General features: G+C 35.2%; 1 pseudogene; it reads left to right on the top strand.

The window, feature by feature from the left end:
* The window catches only part of LOC107152433, a 63,192-nt pseudogene extending 43,227 nt beyond the window's left edge, over positions 1-19,965 (top strand).
* Positions 19,966-22,051: the final 2,086 nt, after the last annotated feature.

The raw sequence follows: 22,051 nt of genomic DNA, 5'->3' as shown, positions 1-22,051 counted from the left end.
GTCGGAGAAAGAGACCACCAAGTGACCACTCATGCAATTGGCAGAAGGGGATTTATTGAACCAGCATGCTGGGGCTCCGTGCCCACTCAAGAAGGGAAAGCAGCCCAGAGCCCCGAGCAGGGGCTGAGCACTGCTTAAGTACACTTTTTGGGGAGGGTGGAGGGCTTTGTATACATCAGAACAAATCATCATGAGGCACGGGAAAATTGAACAACAACTCCTAAACATGATTAGTTCATTCATTGGCGGGAACAGGTCAGACTGGAGTGATAGGTCATTCCTAAGGAGGGGGTTACATTCAAACTGATTGGTCCAGGCCCTGCAATGCCTACGTGCGACCACACAGAGCCCTTCAGTTATTAAACAACCAAGTAGTCAGGGGAAATATTTACTGGGCGGTTCCAAGCATTGTCTTAACAGCTACAGAAATTTCAGGTTTTGCAGGTAGCATAGAAACCTAACAATACCTAATCCTTTACATTTTAACTCAGACCTTGCAGCTTAGAAACTTTACAATACCCAGTCTTTTACCCTTTAACTTTTACGCTTTAACTTCAATTTCTTTTACCCTTACAGTATGTATGAAAACACGAATTGGTGTCAACATACTTTATATACAACCAGCAGTATGAAAAATTGTGCTATATATGTGTAATAAGAATTGTAATGCATTCTGCTGTCATTTATTTTAAAAAAATCAATAAACAAGAAAACTTTTCAGTCAATGATAGAAGTGGAAATGGGCATGATACTGAATTCTAAAAAGATAGCAAATGAAATTTTCATAACTTGAAATTATGCCCAAATTTAGTCATCCTTTAAAATTGTAAGGATTTTAATTTCATTGTATGCATATTGCTTAAGCAAAGGGCCAAATAAGCTGCATAAAAGAGGAATTAGATTGTGAAAATATGTCATATAAAAATAAAATTAGAAGGGAAGAGGGAAATTCTAGAGGAAAAAAATTGAGAAAAAAATGTGAGCAAAAGCATGGAGGTAGAAAGAGAAGACATACTATAACATAGTAGTTGGTGCAGTCTGAAATACAGGCTTTGGTAAGAGTGGATTAATAATTTAATATACAAAACTGGAGAGCTCGAGGCCAGAAGAGGGAAAATTTTGAAGGAATTGTTTCTGTATGTATATTACATTTTTGGGGGTCATTTGAAATATGTATCAACTATGCATACATATAACATGATATACAATAAATCATGGCAGAAATAGAATGATTGTTAGTCCCTTGAATACCAAATGTTTAGTCATACATTTTTGTCATCATGATACCACTTGACCATTTATCTATTTTTCTGTTTGTTTCTATATGTGCACTTTTGAAAATTTCACAATATAATGTTTTCATCGTTAAAAACTATATAAGAGAGGGAAAAAAGTCACCGATGCTTTATAAATCCCCTTGGTCAGAAATAAACTGAGTTTTTTCCTAGTAGATCTATATGAAATGATTTCCTGATTTCTCATTGATTTCCAAAGTTTTGAAGATGATGGGAGTCTGAGTGATCCTTCTTTAGGGATTTCTGTTCTGAAATCAAGTATGGACAGTCTTAGTGACTTTATATGGAGAAATGTTATCCTTATTAAAATAATGTAGAAAGATATTGCAAGAGGTTTTATTTTTTATTTTTTGACACTGCCAGGTGCGCTCTGTTTGCTCTGTTTCAGAAGCAAAACATTAAAGAATCCTTTCTGGTGGAAGGGACTTGGAGAATTCAAATACTCCAGCCATCCCAGGTAAGATAACACTTAACTAGAGTTAGTTATTTTATTATTAAACACTACAGTGGAAAGGCGTACTTACAATATGCTACTTTTTTTTTTAATTTTTTATTGTTGGTTGTTCAAAACATTACAAATTTCTTTTTTTTTTTTTTGATCAAAGAATTGTTTCTTTTCTTTTTTTTTTTTTTTTAATTTTTTTATTGTTGGGTTGTTCAAAACATTACAAAATTTCTTTGACATTTAAAGTCTTGGTCCCTAGGATGTAATTATTTGGGAGGTGATGGAACCTTTTAGAAGTGGGACCTAGTCAGATTTCCTTAGGTTGTTGAGGAGTGCTCTTAGAGGGTAGTTCTCCTGTATCCTCTTGAATTCTGTTCGAAGTGTTGTTATAAAAGGAGCAAGCCTGGTCCCACCCAACTTTCTGCTTCCTGCTTGAAAAACTTGCCCCAACATATACTACCACAGTGTTATCTGCCATGAGATGATGCAGCTAAAGGACAGTTCCCACCAGTGCGTGTGCTGTGCTGTTGTGTTTAAACCTCCCAAATTGTAAGCTAGATAAACCTCTTTTCTTAATAAGTACTGTGTCTTAGGTATTTCATTATAGTAATGAAAAGCTGGTCAATATACCAATCTTCTGTGCGTGGACGCTTCTGTTGTTTCCATTCCTTGATGACTGTGAATAATGCTGCAGTGAACATGGGAATGTAGATATCTTTATGAGGTAGTGATTTAATTTCCTTTGGATATATACTCAGAAGAGGGATTTTGGGGTTAGGTCATATGATAGTAGTGTTTTAAGTTTCTTTAGGAATCTTCAAATTGTTTTTCACAATGACTGACTAATTTACATTTCCACCAAATATATAAAAGGGTTCCCTTTTCTCCACACCTTCACCAACACTTAGGTCATGCAGCTTTTTATTATTAAAGTAAAATTATATCAAGGAACTAACCACATTATCATGGAACAGTTAAAAGCATAGTAGAGAAGTGTATTTATTGATATGGAAGAATGTTTATGACTTAAAGATTTCCACTGTATTAGTATTTTTTTTATTACTGTAACAAAATATCTGAGGCATGCTACTTTATAAAGCAGTAAGTTTATTTTGGCTCTTGGTTCTGGAATTGCAAGGTCTAGGGGCCTCCTCTGGTAATGGCCTTCTTGCAGGTTAGGTTCTGAGGCTACACAGAGCATCATATGGCAAGAGACAAGTATAACCCATGTGTACGTGTGTGCCTTCTGATGTCTTTCTTTTTATAAAGCCACCAAGATTCAATCATGAGAGCTCTACGCTAATGACTTTATATAATCCTAATCACTTCCCAGAGGCCCCCACTTCCAAACTCCACAGATTTTTTCTAGTGTCTTAACACCTCACAATGGGAATTAAATTTCAACACATATAGCCTTGAGGAACTCTCAATCATTAACCTCACCCCCACTTCTCTCTATTCATTAGCTCCCCTATTATCAGTTCTTTCTTAACATAGCCTATATGCTCAAATTCAAATTATTTTCCTGCAAATTTCCCATTTTCTTTGTAGCTCTTTGTTGTCTCTGACCTGGCAAAGCCTCAGGACTGGGTGAACCCAACTACCTGCTAGTTTTTTCTCTTTACTGATGTATTTAAGAGCTTTCAAATTGCCCTGCGATTTCATCCAGTGTGTCTGCATTACCTCTGTTTCTCACTCCCCACTGTGTGCTGCTTCTGTTCTTCTCAGGCCTCTTAGTGCCCTGCCAGTGTTACTGGACATGACAGTCGTTCTCCAGGGACCGTGCTTCATTTTGAAAACACTCTTGTCTTGGCTTTTTGTTTCCTTTTTCTCATTCTAGTTAACCCTCTTCTGTCTTCTCTGTTCTTCTGCTTTTCCCTGACTTCTAAAAGAGGGTTCATGGAGATAAATTCCTCCTCTTTTTCTCTTTACTTTTGGTTTTAAATGTAATCTCTTTGCCCAAGTCTTTCATGTTACTTCTAGCCCAGAGTTTGTTAGGTGTAGCGCTATTGATATTTGGGCTGGATAATTATTTTGTTGTGGGGGACTGTCCTGTGCATTGTAGTATATACAGTAGCATCTTTGACCTCTACCCACACTAGGTGCCAGTAGAAATCCCTCTGCCCCAGTTGTGGCAACCAAGATATCTATAGATATTGCCAGATTTCTCTTGGGAGCAGAATAACCCCCATTTGAGAATTAGTTAACTAGCCTAAAGCTCTCTTCTGAGGGACCTAAGGAAAATATCTTTTTGACATCAACAACTTCGTCTCATTGGCATCACAAATTTAACATGATAAAAATGGACTCTTGTTTTCTGTCCAATATGTTCTTTCTCCAGCTTTCCCCCCTTTGTATCTTTTATGGCCTTGTGGGCCTTGGAAGTACTTTGGCTTTAATTTGGAGCGAATAGGAAGCCTCGGGGAGTTTGGAGCCAAGAACTGAGATAGTCTCCTTTTGGTCAGACCTTCTATGAGAATAGACTATGAGTGGGAAGATTGCAGCAGGAAGACCAAATAAGAGATCACTGTGGTGATGCCAGTGAAGAATGGTAGTGCCCTGGGCTGGGGTGGTAATAGAAGGGGTGGTAAGAAGTAGTGTCTTTGGATTATTCCTGAAAAGAGTAGTGCTCTGTCTCATCATGAAATTAATAACAGTATGTTTTACTTTTCAAGTGTTTTCTAAGAACTTATGAGAAACAGGTTTTGAATCAGAGGTAGAAGAAAATAATGAAAACCCAGGAACTTTCTAGGATTTTACTGGAAGGGATTCAGCCCAGAATAGGAAGCAACATGAGGGATACAACAGGATGAGTAAGCAAAACATCCTGTATAGCCAGGGCTACCTCACAGTCTTATCTATGACTGACCCTCCCACTGTAAAACAGGTACCTTTAGAAGAATAGCTATGACAAATGGAAGTCGCAAGACTTTCCTTCATTAAATATCAGAAGCAAGTCATTTTGGATTATATGACTATTTATTGAAGTAGGGTGACTATTGATATTTGGGATGAGACAGGTTTTTGTTGTACAGGATTGTCTAATACATTGCAAGACACCTAAGGTCCCTGGTTCTTCAAAAACTAGCATAAGTATGTTCCCTTTTTTGTGACCTCTAGAAAAATGTGCCTCCCTCTACACATCAATTTCCAGAGTGCACATGGGAGTTGGACTTGCTCAACAGCAAACTGCTGGACTAAGCCCACTTTTCTAATTTCTCAATTACCTTTCATAAGGCTATGACATATTAGATTCTTAAAAACACCTTGAATTGTTTGTTTTTAGTCTTGGGGATTTAGAAGGTATCTTCTAGAACTTTAAAATTAGCTAATTTTTATTACTTATACACCCCATGTGTTTTCTGTTCATATATATACCTTAAAATTATTAATTCTTAAATCCTTTAACAGAAGGTGTGGATATCTCAGGGCCATTTCTAAAGATAGTGGGAAGGACACATGCTGTCTTGCCAGCACTATAATGTAAGGAAACATGAACTAAAATGAATGTGGAGTTTGGATGAAAAAGAATTTCCTTGTTGGATTTTGTCAGAGAGCATGGTAAATAGGATTGAAAGAGGGAGCTCAATGGCTAGTATGTGAATATTTTTGTACATCAAGTCTTTATCAGGTCTATCTAGTATCAAGAGCTAAATATATTTTATATAATATTTTTTAAAAGTAGTAGAAAATAGAATGTAACATTCATCATATATGTGAAGGATTAAAGTATTGGAACACTGGAAAACCAAGAAAAAGATCAACAATTTTGAATGTGTCACAATAACAGGACCAGGAGAAATGCTTGTATCAAGCATGATGAAGGATTGATATCCAAAATACCTAAAGAGTTTTCTCAAACTTAGTGAGGTAAAAATATTAAAATTCAGTACATAAGTGGGTAGAGTGTTTTAGCAGTTAACAAACAGTACAGTAAAATGTGGGCATGTTCACCATAACTGGGTAATCAAAGAAATGCATTTTAAATCAACCTTGAGTTACCACTTCCATTCTCTCAAAGTACTTAAAATAATTCCATGTTCTTGAGGGGTTTAAAAGAAAGGAGCCCATTCGTACTTGTTTGTTCTTATGCTTTATCTATTCCTAGTCACTGCTTTTCTCTGAATATTCTGTGTGATTTTGGGCTCTTGTACCATATCCTCATGGGTGTTTTCCCTTTGCTTCCTGGTCTCCTGTCCAGGAAAGGGTGAAGGATTGTTACCCTTGTAGAACAGCAGTCAGAACCTGGGGGCATCCCTCCCCACTCAGTGCTGGTGAGCATTCTGCACTGCAGCCCTGGGCACAGGAGTCAGTCCTTGCCACTGGCAGGTGGGTCTTGAGGCCTGAGATGGTCAGGTCCTGCCTCAGGGCCTGGCACACAGTAATTGTTTGATGACTATTGTCCTAAGTCATTGAACTTTGGTGAATATTTTAATGAACTACAGTACATTGGGTTGTTGAAATAACATGATCATTGGAAGTATGAGTATGGTCAATTTTGTAACTAAGTACAAAATGATATTTTCAGTGTGATTTTAACTTCACTTGAAAAGTAATGTGCATAAAATGAACTGCTTTATATTTTTAGACTATTGATAAACTTTTTAAATTTACTATAGTCTTTATGATAAAATATGTAATTTAAAAAGTCAACTAGCAAACTGACCTCTACGTCCTCCATCACAGACTAACCTCTTGGTGTAAGACTGGAAGACGCCGCACCACACGACACAGATCACCAAAGAGGTTTCCACTTTATTACAAAAGACTGTGTGTTTATATAGGTCTAAGGAGAGGTCGCAGGGCTAAGGTAGATAACAGATCGCCCGTTTATGGGCAAGCTCTTCCATATGTCAGTTCCGGAGCCCAAGAAGTTAATTCTAATTGGGGCTAAGGTTTCCCACCAGCAGGGTTTGAGCATTGGCGCCGGCGGGAACGTTTCGTGCCAGTGAAAGAAACAAAGAGGAGAAAGAGGGTCGTTAGACGCCACGCTGGGGTTTTTCTCTGGGGTGCTGCTGCTGTTATATGTTTTCCCAACACTGGGTCTCCTGTCCAGTTATCTGGTCGAACAGGAAGTAGGATGGTCTTGTGGACATTTAAAGATAATTGCATTTATGTGAGTGGAATTAGGTCCTCAAGCATATTTGAACTTACACTGTTCCTTGATGCATGTAGCTTGAGAAATTTTATTTTCTAAATAATTTTATTTTATGGGTGTATAGCACTAGTTTTTAGTTTACAAATGTGTTCCCATTATCAAAGATAAATTCCAAAGCTTCTAATGATGTCAAGTATAAATGGTAATTGATTCCTTTAACATATTTTGAGTGTGACCATCTGCCTGTGACCAACATAGAGAATTTCTTTAAACAAGTCCTTGTCTGTTTGGGAAGACAGACACTCCAGAGGCACTTCATATAGTACCATGAGTGCCATGAACATGTGATGAACAAAGTACAGGGAAGACTGCGGGGAGGGAGAAGTTCTTTTTTCTTTTTTCTATTTTTTTTTTTTCCCAAAGGAGGCCAGTGAGATGCAAGGTTCTTCTCTAGTGAGTTGACTCCTCAGCAGGACTTCAGAGAATTGACAAAATTTTTTGCCAGGAGGAAGGAAAAAACAAAAAGCATGAACAGAAAGGCAGAGGTAGGGCTGGGGATGTGGCTTAAGCAGTAGTGCGCTCGCCTGGCATGCGTGGGGCTCTGGGTTCGATCCTCAGCACCACATACAAATAAAGATGTTATGTTCACTGAAAACTAAAAAAATAAATATTAAAGAAAGGCAGAGGTATAGAAGTATAGGATCTGTTCAGAAGCTACTGAAAGATTTTAGAGAGGGATATGACATGGTCAGGTTTGTGCTTTTGATAGAAAATTGAGGTCAATGTGGAAAATGATTATAACAAGAAGACATGAGAAAAGTGATTCTCAAACTCAGTTCTAAGTTTTGTTTTTTTGTGTGTGCTCTCCCATGTGACATTTAAATAAGCATCCTCAGTGTTTAGATTGCAATATAGATAAAACATTATATTATACACAGTTTTAGCCAGTCAACCTTGTGACCTCACTATACCTATATATAAGGTGTCTCTTCTAAAATTCTGAGTAAGAACCAGTGCACTAAGGAATGAGATCAGTTAAGAGGCCATTGGTGGTGCTTCTTTAAATTCACTGTATAGACTTGGTGTCAGAGTTGATGTATAAGGCTAGAGAAAAAAGGAAGTGCAGACCATTGTTACTCAGATTTTTATGTGCATATGAATTGCCTAGGGAATTAAAAGGTCGGTTCTGATGCAGCAGGTCTGGGGCAGAGCCTGAAATTCAGAATTTTTATAGGTTCTTAATGATGCCAGCAATTTTTGTCCATGGACCATATTTAAGTAGCAAAAGTGAGCTAACTTAGGTGTGAGGCTGCAGTGACTAGATGGTGCTGTCATCATTTGAAATGCAGAACACAAAAGAAAAGAAAGGTTGGGGAGAACCCGAGGAATCTGTGTCTTTCTGGGATGTTTAGATCAAGAATTATTGATAGCTGGAAATTTGGATATTAAGCATAAGGAAAAAAATGAGGCCTAGAGATACAGATTTGGAAATCAGTATTTCATTGTTGGTAGTAAAAGCTGTGAGAATAAATGACATTTCCTNCTCCTCCCCTCTGGCTCGACGACAAATCGAGGAGACTCGGGTGTCTGTGCCTCACCCCCCCTACCAGACAATATGCTACTTTTGAACTCCAAAAATAATGCAGCTGATTATTCTCATGTTTCTGGGAAAATAGGATAGAGTTCTCTTTTTAGGTATTGGTTTTAAATGTACTTATTCTACTGCGCACCTTAGAAATCACATCTCCTTTCAGGATACTTCCTTTTACCCTATTCCACTTACTTATTCTGATGCTAACCAACCCATTATAAGAGTAATCTTCCACACCAGTTCCATGCTTATGTTTTCCAACTCTCTTTCCTTTGGTATTTTCCTGTCCAGAATCCAATTCTTTCAGAGATCTATTTTCCACAAACATTAGGATGAGCCATAATGATGTAACCAGACAAATGATCCTGGATCATCTGATGACTAGCTAAAATATTATGTTTGATGCTTCATTTTTTGATGTGCAATAAAAATCTTTAAAGAGTGACTAATGTTTACAGCAATAAAAAGAACTATGGTACAAATATTTGAGTGCTAAGACCTCTGAGTGCTTTTCAAATCGATCCACTTACTTTGTTTTATTTAAAATTATTTTTATTTTTAGATGTTGATGGACCTTTATTTTATTCATTTATTTATATGTGGTGCTGAGAATCAAACCCAGCACCTCACACATGCCAGGCAAGTGCTCTACCACTGAGCCACAATCCCAGCCCAATTCACTTACTTTGGGTTGAAAAACTAAGAGTGGTTATTTTTAAAGGGAATATTTTCATATTTCAATGCAAAATTAACAAAACCTAGTAGTGTTATCAAGGAAGCTGTTCAATTGAACAAAGCCTTCTCTAAAAATAGCCAGTTAGTTGTATTCACTTACAAAAATGTTAAATTTCATATATGAATATATGACCAGTATAACTCCACATCATGTACAATTACACTCCGTATATATGATATGTCAAAATACATTCTGTCATGTATAACTAAAAATTAAAATAAATATTTTAAAAAGTTAAATTTCTCTGGTTCTGAAACAATATTAAATATATCCTGTTTTTTAAATGGATAATGTCAAGATTAGTATCTTGAAAATCTAGTTATTTACATGCCCCCATGATGTTATTAGAATAATGTCACGAATCGGCATTCATTAATAGTAGTAGAGTATTATCTATGTTTCAGGATTTTTTAAAAAATATATATATTTTTAGTTGTAGGTAGACATAATACCTTCATTTTTAAATTTTCATGTGGTGCTGAGGATCAAACCCAGTGCCTCATGCATGCCAAGCAAGTGCTCTACCACTGAGCCCCAGCCCCAGTCCCCTCAGGTTTTTATTAATAGGTTTTGGTGACCTTGTGACTGTATTTGTTGAGTGGGATTCAGATATGTTTTTAAACAATGACTAATTTGAAAATATTTATCTCTGCTGGCACCATCAATTACAATTTATCTGGAAAACATTTTATTATATCAGATACATGTTTAAAACATAACATTAAAATATTTTATATTTGTATGTTAGCTTTATAAAAATATTAGAATAAAAAAATCCCTGTTACTGTTGTTACCATTCTAAGAGTCTTTAAATAATATCAACTAGTTAAGATATTCTTAGCTGAATTTCATGACAAGTTTTCATTAGCACTCCCATTATGGGTTCAGTGAACCCCTCTTCAATTATATACAGAATTATTTGTTTATGAATTATGGATTTTTCTGAAGAGACGACTTACATAGCCTTTTAAATCCCCAAAGCTACAGATGATAAAATTGCACTCTAATAGTTTTTTTTGAGGATCACACAGTGAGTTGCTAGAAGAGCCTATACTAATCCCCCCCAAACCAGTCAAAACTCAGTGCTCTTTCATAAATAACTGCTGCCTCCACTGCATGTACTTTGTATTTTGTTGCTCTATATTAAATCCCTGGCTATAATTTTAGTTTCAATCTTCCAGAAAGTATTGAGAGTCTCATGCACTACTAGTGTGCCGCAGTCCGGCTGCAGCAAACTAACCGGGGGGTGACGAACAACTTGCGTAGTTTGATACAGCAGGAGTGGAAGCCGTTTATTGTAGGACAGGAGAGGTATATATACATTACACACAGCTTATCTAATTAACATAAACTAGATACAGCAGTCAACCAATAAGGAATCTCCACACTAAATGGCTCGCTGGCGTTACTTCACAAACCACTCCCTCTCGCAAAATGCCAGGCGCCATCTCGACTTGTTTACAGACTCTAACACTAGTGGGAATCTAAATTTTTTATAACACTTTGGGAAAGTGTTTGATAATATTTACTAAAATTAAACATATACTGTATGACTCAGAAATTCCACTCCTAAATATAAGCCAATAGAATGCATATTTGTGTTCACCAGAGGATATGTACATTGCAGAACCTTTATTGGTTCCAAACTGGAGAATATCAAAATGCTCATCAATAGTGGAGTAGACAAATAAACTATAGTATATTCACATAATTTAATACTACATAGCAATGTCCACAAATGCTCTACAGCTATATAAAATAAGTGGATGGATCTCACAAACATAATTTAAGTTCTGCATCATTATATTTACCTAAAACATCCTCAATGATTACTGAATATAAAGGGGCATAAAAATATCTTCTGGGGTTCTAGTAATACTCTTGTTTACTAACCTGATGACCCAGATTTGTTCAGTTTGTTAAAGTTCAGCAAACTGAGCTGGGCACAGTGGTGTACACCTGTAATCCCAGTGATTCTGAAGATTAATGCAGGAGGATAGCAAGTTTAAAGCCAGCCTGGACCTCTAACTCATAAATAAAAAAATAAAAATAAATAAAAATAGCTCAATTTTAGGGAGCCCCTGGGTTCAATTCCCAGTACCACAAAAAATAAATAAGGTTCAACAAATTGTATACTTATGATTTGTACTCTTTATGCTATGTCATAATCTTAAATATACATAAGACAAATCTAGCAAGTGGGACGATACTATCATAGATACCACCACTTTCATAGACATGGGTAGAGAAATGTATACAGACTAGCATTTACTGAAACTAATATGCATTGTGTGGTAAGCCCTTCATCACATGTGACATCTCAATACCGACAAATAACCTCTTTAGAGGTGCTATCCTGATCATCAAAGAGAATATGTGCCGAAGGCTACACAGCTAATAACTCCGTTTATGAAATACCCTAGTGATCTAATTACATGGTCCTTAATAGAAAAATTGGTAAGTCCTTTAAAAAGTTCAATGGATTGAGAGAAAGAGTCTTGAGTTCTAGCTCTAGCATTAATTCACCCATTCATTTATCTGTCACTATTTAAGTAGCCACTATGTGCCTATTCACCAGGGATATATATAGAGAGAGATCCATATATACATACATATTTAAATGAGGGGAAAAGACAGATCTTATGGGATTCAGTCTCCTTATTTGTAAAATAATAAAATGTATTTTTTCGGTCTGAATGATTTGAGTTTTCTGCACATTTAACATCAAGTTTGTCATTTTCTTCAAAGTAGCATTTTCCAAACTGATATACACGGAATTGAGCTTTGTTGGCTATTTATTGGGGATGATAGAAAAAAATGCATCATGATCAAATGAGTTTGAGAAATGTCTTGTTGCTTAAAGTGAAACAAATGTCTTTCATTTTGATATTTCTAGAAGCCTGTAACATGCCAATGTGAAATGAATTACAACGAGGGAAGACAGAGAATGCAGTATCTTTCAAGTTAATTTGACTGTGTAACTCCTGACATTTCATGGAATATAATTCCTAACAAAAACTTCTTGGAAAAAAGTACTAAAACCAAATATAAGCCACAGAAAACTTACCTGGAAGTTAACCTATTTCTTATTAGTCATTTTTTTTCTGAGGCAATCATGAGTGAAGAAGTTATTATCCTCTTTTATGAATAAGTATAATTGTAACTCTTCTAACACATAGAACTAATATGCACATATAATGATATACGTGTATTTTTTTCATTTGTATATGAAAATGGAAAACATACCATATGAATTCTCTAAGTTGGCAGACTGCTAATTCCTATTGATTTGCAAACTTTTTTTCCAAGTAAATATATTACCACCAACTCCTAGATTATATAGCACATTTACAAGTAAAACTTTATTTTGATTTATATGCCATTTATACTTTATGCTTCTGATCATGAAATACTTTGAATTTTAGTTCCTCACTATTTCAGAAACTATTATTATAACTATCACCCTATAAAACCCAAGAGAAATTTACTAAAAATACCAAAGATAGGCAATGGACTTAGTTTGTTTTCCTAGAGAATGTTATCCATAATTCTAGGATGTCATTTAACAATTTTATGATTTCAATTTTCAGAAATTCATAATAATTTAAACAAAGTAAATTTTTAAAATTTATTCTTGGTGAATAGTTGAGTGTGTGAGTAATATAATACTCTTCATCAAGAAATCATTAGTAATAGGGAAAGCATATTGACTTCAGTTAAAATTTATTGAAGATATAATAACATATTTTAGTTGTAGAACAAAATATCAAAATATGCATTGATTCCTGAAGCTGCTTATATTGAGATTAAACTAAGTAAAATGCCATTAATTTATCTTTTACTAGGTCTTATGCAAATATTAATAAAAATGAATTCTGTTTCAAAGACATTAGAGCTACTTTCATCTCTGGGTCCTGGATGCAAATTTCCATAGTCAATAAGGACCAGAAATAATTAGAATGGGCTTTGTGATTATAAAGTTAGAGTCTAAAATATGTACTATGACTCATCATATTAGAAGGACAAGTTGTACCATCTATCATTTGCTCTAGGACTTCTTCCTTTCCATTAACCCAAGGAAACCTGAATTACTGAGAGCTCTTCCTTGAAGTCATAACCAATGTAATGATTCAGAGCTTGGAATGTTAAGATAGGACTTTTTCTTTATTGTGAATATTTCCTGATTTAATTTAGTATGCTATCTTTTTTTTAGTTGTAGATGGACACAATACCTGTTTATTTTATTTATATATTTTTATGTGGTGCTAAGGATCGAACCCAGTGACTCACACATGCTAGGCAAGCACTCTGCCACTGAGCCACAACCCTAGCTCCCTTGGTATGCTATCTTTAACAGAAACTTTATTACCATGACACTAACCACAGTTCAAATATTTAATCTAAATATTTCTACTTGGTAGAAAATTTTATGGACATTTAGGTATATTTTTTCCTTTAACTTATCTTTTTATTTTCAAGATTTTTGCATAAGTAGAAAATCTTAATTAATCCTGCAGAGTTATGTACCAGCTTATGGTTTGGCATTTACTAAATTTTTTTTTGCTAGAAATTCTTAAAACACATTTTATTTTTCAATGTCAATTTCATCACTAACTTTAGAACATTTAATTATCTCATCCAAATATTCCCTGGTTGGAATAACAATTGAAAATTTCTTTTCTGGTGGTGAGGATAATAAGTGTTGATTAGATGTCTTGAAGTTTTATAGATAGTCTGATCTAATTATGAAATGGAAAATGTGTTTATTTCCTATATGAGCATGATGGAAATATTTTGAAAATTGGAAAAAATATAATTAAAATTGATCACTCAAGATATAACTGGATTCAAAGAACACTAGGAAAGCCCACCTATTGTTAATAACATCAGGAAATTTCCCCAACTGAGTGAGAAACATTTTGGATCCTTGGACCTAAAGTGATTTGCTGCATAGTTGGAAAGCAATATTATGTTTTGCTTTTGTTCTAACTAATATTCTGTTATACAAATCTGCCTGTATCCCATGAGATGAGTCACATAAAAGTTTACTTATGTCAACTAGAAGAACAGGGGCAGAACTAACTGAAGGTCCCTAACAAGTGAATAATCCATCCCTTGCTTTTTGGGACCTGGAACGGATATCACAACAGTTAATAAGAAAGAATTTCCTTATTGGAATGAAGAATTTAAAAAAACAGAGAAGAAAAGAAGAAAAGAAGAAATCTGAAATTACAGTGATGTTCAAAAACTTAAATTCTGGTCTGCTGCTTAGAAATGCACTTTTTTTCTTCACTTTTACTTTTTCCTATGTCTGAGGTAGTTAGATAACTGTCCTTATGATTGTAAAAGCATTGAGACAAAGTAAGTTGAGGATGGAAATAGTTGGAGATAACTTGAAAACTCTGGATGGCATTGAAATCAGCAGGTCCTAATGATTGGTGACTCAGGATTCTAAAGGCAATGGTGCATGTTATTGCAAAGCTCTTTGCTGCTATTTTGAGGAAGTTGCTCAGAACAAAAGTGCCAGAAGTCTTAAATAGAGCTCAATGCTCAATTTTACTAAAAGGATGATCTTGAAAGATTGTGGACCTAACTTCGGTACCTGGAATGGTAGTGGAAAAAGTCATTATGCTATCAATTTGAAAATGCCTACAGGGGCACAAAATGCTGAATAATGAGTAGCATGGCTTCTCAAAGAACAAAACATCAGGCACATTTTGTTTCCCTCTCTACCAAATTGATATCATTTATAGAGAGGGAAGAATCATTATATGCTTACAAACACCATTTTAATGTTTCCACCTTACAGCGTCATAATCTTTTTATATTATTATTTAAGACCAGTCTTCATAGTCAAAATAGTTACGGTGTTATTTCAGAGACCTTGGGAAACTTTTGTTGCTCTACAAAGCAAGCTCTTAATGTTTAATACTTCATTTCTCTAGTTTAAAGCTCTTTAAATGCTAGTGAAAAGCTGTGTGACTTTCAGAAAGTTAATAAACTTTTCTGAGTCTGTTTCCACATCTGCAGAAATTGAGGTATTCTTCCTATTCTCTAAATCTATTACTGAAAATAGGTGTGATAATTTGGATCTTTCACATTCTCAATGGGCCCATATTTTAGGCCTTAGTTCCCAGCCTACGGTGCTACTGGGAGGTTGTGAAACTTGTAACATTTGGGACCTAATAGAAGGAAGTTGGGTCATTCAGGGTGGACTCCTGAAGGGACTATTGAGACCCCATCTCCTTTCTGTTCTTCTCTTTTTCACATCCTGGTTGCCCATGAGGTGAGAAACATGTTGTACCACTCATTCTTTGTCTTGATGTACTGTCTTGTCAGAGAAATCAGAAACAATAGGGACAACCAACCATGGACTGAAACCTCACAAACTGTGGGCCAAAATAAACCTTTCTTCTTTTTTAAGTTCATTATCTCAAGTATTTTGTTACAGTAATAGAAAGTTGAATAACACATTAGGTAACATTCAAGATAACATTTCAAGCTAATTCATTAAATGAGAGAAGTTTGTTTAAGGGAAGTATAGCATCATAAATTGCTGTTACACAAACACAAATAAATGGAAGTAAAAGTTATGTAAAAATGGCTTCAGATGAAAATGATAGAGAAATGAATAATATCTAACATAGCTATAGTGCTCACTTTGTGTCAGACATTAGTCAGTTTTCACATTGAACAGTAAAAGACAAAAGAGAAGGGCCGAGGATGTGTGTTAGTGATAGAGTGTTTGCCTAGCCTGTGTAAGACCCTGGATTTGATCCCTAACACCTCAAAAACAAAAACAAAGAAAAAAGAGCAAGCAAGTTGGGGGTCCAAGCTATGGTTCTGACAGAATAATGTGACCTCAGGCAGGGAAAAAAATCCTACTGAACCTCAGTTTCCTCAGGAGGTATTGGTTCTGGACAGTAATTTGGAAAGGGGAGAGAGAGAAGGGAGAAGAAGAAAATACTAGAAGTTATACCAAACCAGGAAATTAATCTCTCTGTTCTACTGTTGAAGGAAGAAGGAAATAGAAGCCAATTTGTGATGTTAGAGTTGCTAAAGAAAAGAGTGACAAAAAATTTACTTAAGAGTAAAGAAAGTATAATCTACATGACTTAAGAATATAACAAGAGGCTGGGGTTGTAGCTCGATGATAGAGCACTTGCCTCAGTACCACATACAAATAAATAAATAAAGATATTGTGTCCATCTACAACTAAAAAAAAAACCTAATAAAGGAATATAACAAATGAATATAATGGTTTAAGTAAGTGATATGTGAAGCCCAGTAAGAAATCTGTACTTGGGATAACTAAATCTTTATAGTGGAATAGAAAATTTCATTTAGTTTAATCTGTAGTTGGAAAACAATGTAGGTGTTATGTAGTTGTCCCACAAGAATGCAACTAAAGAGATGAAAGATACCCATGTGACTGAGAAGAAATTTAAAGCACCTTTTTCTTTTCTTTTTTACTTTTCAACTTTTTAATTTTAAAGCGCCATTTTCTTTGGTAAGTGAATAAGGGGATGGAGAGGGAGGGAGAGGAAAGGCCACAGTTTCTTTAGAAAAATGGCCAATGGATATTTATTTATTTTGGTGGTGGGGATAGAACCACCACGCTAGGCTTTACCACTGAGCTACATCCCCAGCCCTGACTGAAGGAGGGAGAATTTTGTCTAATTCAGTAAATAAATGCCATAAATATGTATTTCCTATCTAATATTAGATATATATCTAATATGAGCCATTCAGACAGTAAATAAGATCAGTAATCTAGAAAAGAAAGAAAAGAAGGAGAGCCAGACTACATATAGTTTTCCAAACCTTGGATGTCCCTTCTTCTCTGTTCCCTCCATCTGGTAAATATCAGGCCACTGCATTGATGAAACCTCTAGAAAAAGCCTTCTCTAAACTATTTCCTCTTCAGCCCCTACAACACACACACTGGGTTTAGGTGCCCATTCTCTATTCCTTCAGCATCTTGCACTTGCCTGTAACTGTAACACAGAGTTCCTTGGATTTTGTATTATAATTGCCTGTTGGATTGTCTGTGTCCCTCAATGAAATGTGAGTTCCTTGAAAGCAGGCACCAGACTTTATTTATTGCTCTATTTCCGTCTACTATGCGACTTAGTATATATTAAGAAGTTAATTAACACTTGAGGAATAAACAGAAAAAAAAAGATGAATACTGTATTAGTGCCAAGAGCATTTCTTCCATCATTATAACTTCAAAATAATAAGTTGCCAACAAATTTTTCCTCCAAATGCTCCAACTTACAAGTAAGACTAATGAGTCTCAGATCATGTCATGACAAGTTTATGAGATCATTTATGATCATTTGTGTATATTCCAATCTCTCCAAGTTTATCTATTACCTCTCTTTTTTTCTTATCATGAACCACAGTCTCAAAGCACTATTGGTGGTTCTCTTAAATGTGCTTTGTTCTCTGTAATCTCTGAGGGTTTTGCTTATATTGCCAAAAAAACATTTCTTCTCTTCTCACCCCTTTCTGCTGACCCCACCCCCTGCCACCTTCTTCATCAGGCTAATAGACTTATATATTAACTCTCTTTGAGTTCACCATCCTCAAGAATACTTCTCTTGACAATTCATACTCCAGCCATTACTCTAGGTACCTCTGCTCCATGCTCCCAAGCATACTATATTTATGTCTTAGGAATTGGTCCATGAGTTCCTTGTTTACTGCTTTATACACAATGCTTAGTGAAGGGCTTGGCACAAAAATAAGCTCATATAAGATTGGGATCAATGAATGGACTTTAAAGGTTTCATGGAGTAGTTAAATATGGCTAAAAAATATTAATGTCTTTATATAATGCCAAGAATCATTCTATACACTCATATATTAACCCATGGAATAATCTCTAAGACACTATAAAACAGTTACTTTTATTATTCCATTTTTACAAATAAGGAAATGGTAGCACAGAAATCTAAGTCATTTTATCAAAGCTTATGCCCAGCCGGCAAGTAATGGAGAAAATGCTCTCAAGTGCCATGCCACATTGTCTGTGTTGTTAGGATCCATGCTGGTCCCTGAGAGATGAGTCAGACTGGGAATGAAAGAAGGCAGAAAAGCATTGCAGATGGGCAGAAAGGACATGAGCTGAAACACAGAACATGAAGTACAAAAATAAATTACATTAGTAGAATGATTTAACTGATATTATTTGAAATGTTTGTATTGGGAAGTAGTGGAAGAAAGACTTGAATAGGTAAATAGGTATGTTGTAGATAGGACAGAATGTCAAAACATAATTCAGACTAGAGTAAATAAGAAGGGATAGGAACACTTAATTTTTATGGCCCCCAATTTTTTGATTTGTTTTTTCTAGATATACATGACAGTTGAGTATATTTTGACATAATGTACAGGAATTATTTCTGAGTAAGTGAATATCACAATAAAATAACTGTTTGGAAGGCAATACAAGGGAACTGTGCTCCATCAACAAGAATGGGGGACATTGCTAGCCAACTGGGGTTTTCAGGCCAGCATGACTTCGCTAATTTCACCAATATCCAAGGTCAGTTCTCATACCCAAAGACATAAGCAAAAGCTGTGTCCCCAAAGATTATAAAATTCTTATGTGACTGACTCAGACAAAATCACTTGGAAAATAATTTTTGAGAACTGCCTCTATATCAAGGCCTTGCAGTAGACATTGAGGAGTGATGATACAGAACAGACATGGTTCCTATGTCCATGGAATACAGTATTTTAGACAGAATATAAATATTATAAAAGTAGAAGAGATGAACAATATTAAAGAAATGAGGTCCCTTTATGGTCTACAAGGCCAACGAAAAATTCCTGAACCAAGTTAAAAAGAACTGAAGGATGATTAGAATTTTGTTAGATGGGGGTGAGAAGGTAAAGGACTCCAAGCAGATAAAACAACATGTAGAAGGGACTTGTGATGGGAAGATCACACAAATGTTCTCCATGGCTGTAGCAGAGAAGGAAAGTGATACAACATGATGTCACATAATCTTATAAAACATTAAAAAGAATTAATTTTTACCTTGTCAGAAATTTTTGAAAGGTTTTAAGCAGTGCAGTGATCAGTTCATAGAATTAGATTTACCAATGTAAAAATCTCTTCTCAGGTTTTCTTTTATAATAAAATGGATAAATTGGCCCTAAAATCCCATCTAAAAATGCTGCATTAATTATTTTTCTATGTGCATTGGTGAGAAACTAAGAAATACACAGTTAAAAAAAGTAAAAATTGAAGAAAAGTAGGAAACTAAAAAAATGAGTAAAACACCAAAAAAAGCATATAAATAATGAGGATCTTCCACATATGATAAATTTTAACTTCAATTTCCATGACCTCATGGGGTGTAAGAAGCAGGCCATAAATCACAGGACCTACCCAAGGTGCAGAGACTAATATGAGACCACCACATAAAGCTTGCACCCCCTAAAAATAAAAGCCATTCTTCTAGTGTGATCTAGAATTGAACTGGTCATTTTAAAATTTAAGCTGTATGTTGTATTTCTGTGAATGGCTAAATATATTACATTAAACTAATTATCCTGCAGATAAAAACTATAAACTCTGGAGAATATATATTTTTTAAAACCACTTGAAGACATTAGCAAGGTAACAAAGCAGGAAGATCATAGAGGGGGTTGATAGCTTCATGGAAGAAATGATAATAAGTGAGTTTCCTATTTTCTGTGTCTTTTAGCCTAAGAAGAGGCCCCAGTTACAGTATTGGGGAATTAAAAGTGCAGATAGAAATCCTACACTTTTACGGACTTGAATAACCCGAGAACAAAGCCTGAAGCAATCAAACCAGTTGGAAAAAGAGAAGGAAAATCTCAGAAAGATATTGCCATAGTCAGGAAATGCCAATTCTTTCCACAAGCTCATCCCAAACCTCTAGCTGACTTTTGAACCATGCATACATAAGACAGAGTTCAAGCAGCCAAGCTACAGTGAGGAAAACTGAACTGATATTTCTCAGGTCAGGATTTGAATTAGACAAACCAATTAGTTACCTTAAGAAAAAAAAAATCAATGCTTTCAGAGGGAAAATTTCAGACCTTGGTAAGTTATGCATACATGTCAAAATTAGCATTATGACCATTAATGGAAAAGAAACAGAGGTGGACACATTCCAAAATTTGACAAGGAAATACTTGAACTAAAAAAAAAAAGAAAGAAAGAAAATTGTTTTGGTAAGCTTTTTTTGCTGCTGTGACTTAAGGACAGAACCAGAACAATTATAGAAAAGGAAAAGTTTAAGGGCTCACCGTTTCAGAGATCTTAGTCCACAGGAGACGGGCTCCATTTATTGGGGCTGGGCTTGTGGTGAGGTAGAACATCATGGCAGAGAGTGTGGCAGAGGGAAGCAGCTCATATGGTAATCAGAAAAGCAGAGACTCCACTCTCCAGATACAGAACATATGCCCTATAGCTCCACCCCCAGTGAACCACTTCCTCCAGCCACACCCCACCTGCCTCCAGTTACCACCTTAGTTAATCCCATCAGGGATTAATTAACTGATTATGTTAAGGATATAGCCCAATCATTTCTCCTCCAAACCTTATTGCATTGTTTGCACATGTGAGCTTTTAGGGGACACCACATCTAAACCATAATAAAATGATTCATATTAAGGCAAAATAAAGCAAAGAAAAGTATAGGAGGAGGGAATAAATGGTAAGCACAGAGAAAGTAATAGAAATATCATATTGGGGGAGGCTAGGGTTGTGACTCGGTGATAGAGTGCTTGCCTAGCATATGTGAGGCACTGGGTTCGATCCTCAGCACCACATTAAAAAATAAATTAAGTTATAAAAAATCATACTGGTAATCACAATTAGTGAAAATGTCTAAGTTCTCCAGTTAAAGGACAAAAACTGAGAAAGCATCTAATAAAAAAATCGAGCTGTATATTATCTTACATGGGATACACTGAAAGCTAAGGATACAAAGAGTTCAAAATTAAAAGAACAGAAAGTAATTACCAGACAAGTGAAAGAAAACTGGGGTGACTTACATTAATACCAGACAAAATAAATTTTAATGCAAAATGTTTGATTAGGGTTTAAAAAGGATCACCACAAAATAAAATGTTCACTTCAAGAGAAAAATATAACATTTCTAATCTTTTAAATTTCATTCTTTAAAAAAAAGTAAATAAAATTGATATAGAAAAAAGAATAAGATTAGAAAGTGAGAAGAAAGATGTAAGTATAGATTTTGAAGATATTATGAGGATTAAATAAACCATTATAAACTGTACAAATGAATAAAAACTTAGAATTTGAAAGTTCCTAGGATACATAATTTGCAAATACTGACTGAAAAAGAAGTAAAGAACTGAAATAATATGATAACCATTAAAATGCTGAACCAATAGTTTAAAACATTCCTATACAAATTTCCAATCAAAAGTTTTGACTGGCAGATTTTAAGAAACATTCCTGGAACATTTAATTATAATCATACACAAAACTTTTTTCTAGGTAATCACCCAAAAACTCACAAAATGGTTTCCTTTTAATGAGAAGTAGGAAACTACATTTCCCCACCAATTTGGACCTCCATGAGGCCATGTGACTAGTTCTTAACAATGAACGCAAGATGAAATTATGTATCACTTTTGTCCCAAATCAGTTAGGAGTGCGCCTTTTTCATACCTTCTTTAATTTCTTCCCTCATCTCCTGTCTGTGTTTTGAAGATCCCTGAACCAAGCCACAGAGAGGGCCTTGATAGCTGAATTGACATATGGAAAGTTGTTTGATGAACACTTGAATAGAATATGACATGAAGAAGCCATAAACATTTATTATGTTAGTCCAATGAGACTCACAAACTAATTCTAAACATATGCAAGGA

Source organism: Marmota marmota, unplaced genomic scaffold, assembly GCF_001458135.2.
Source record: "Marmota marmota marmota unplaced genomic scaffold, marMar, whole genome shotgun sequence".
Taxonomy (NCBI): domain Eukaryota; kingdom Metazoa; phylum Chordata; class Mammalia; order Rodentia; family Sciuridae; genus Marmota; species Marmota marmota.
Note: the sequence above shows the minus strand (reverse complement) of the source record. Positions and strands in the feature narration are given on the sequence as shown.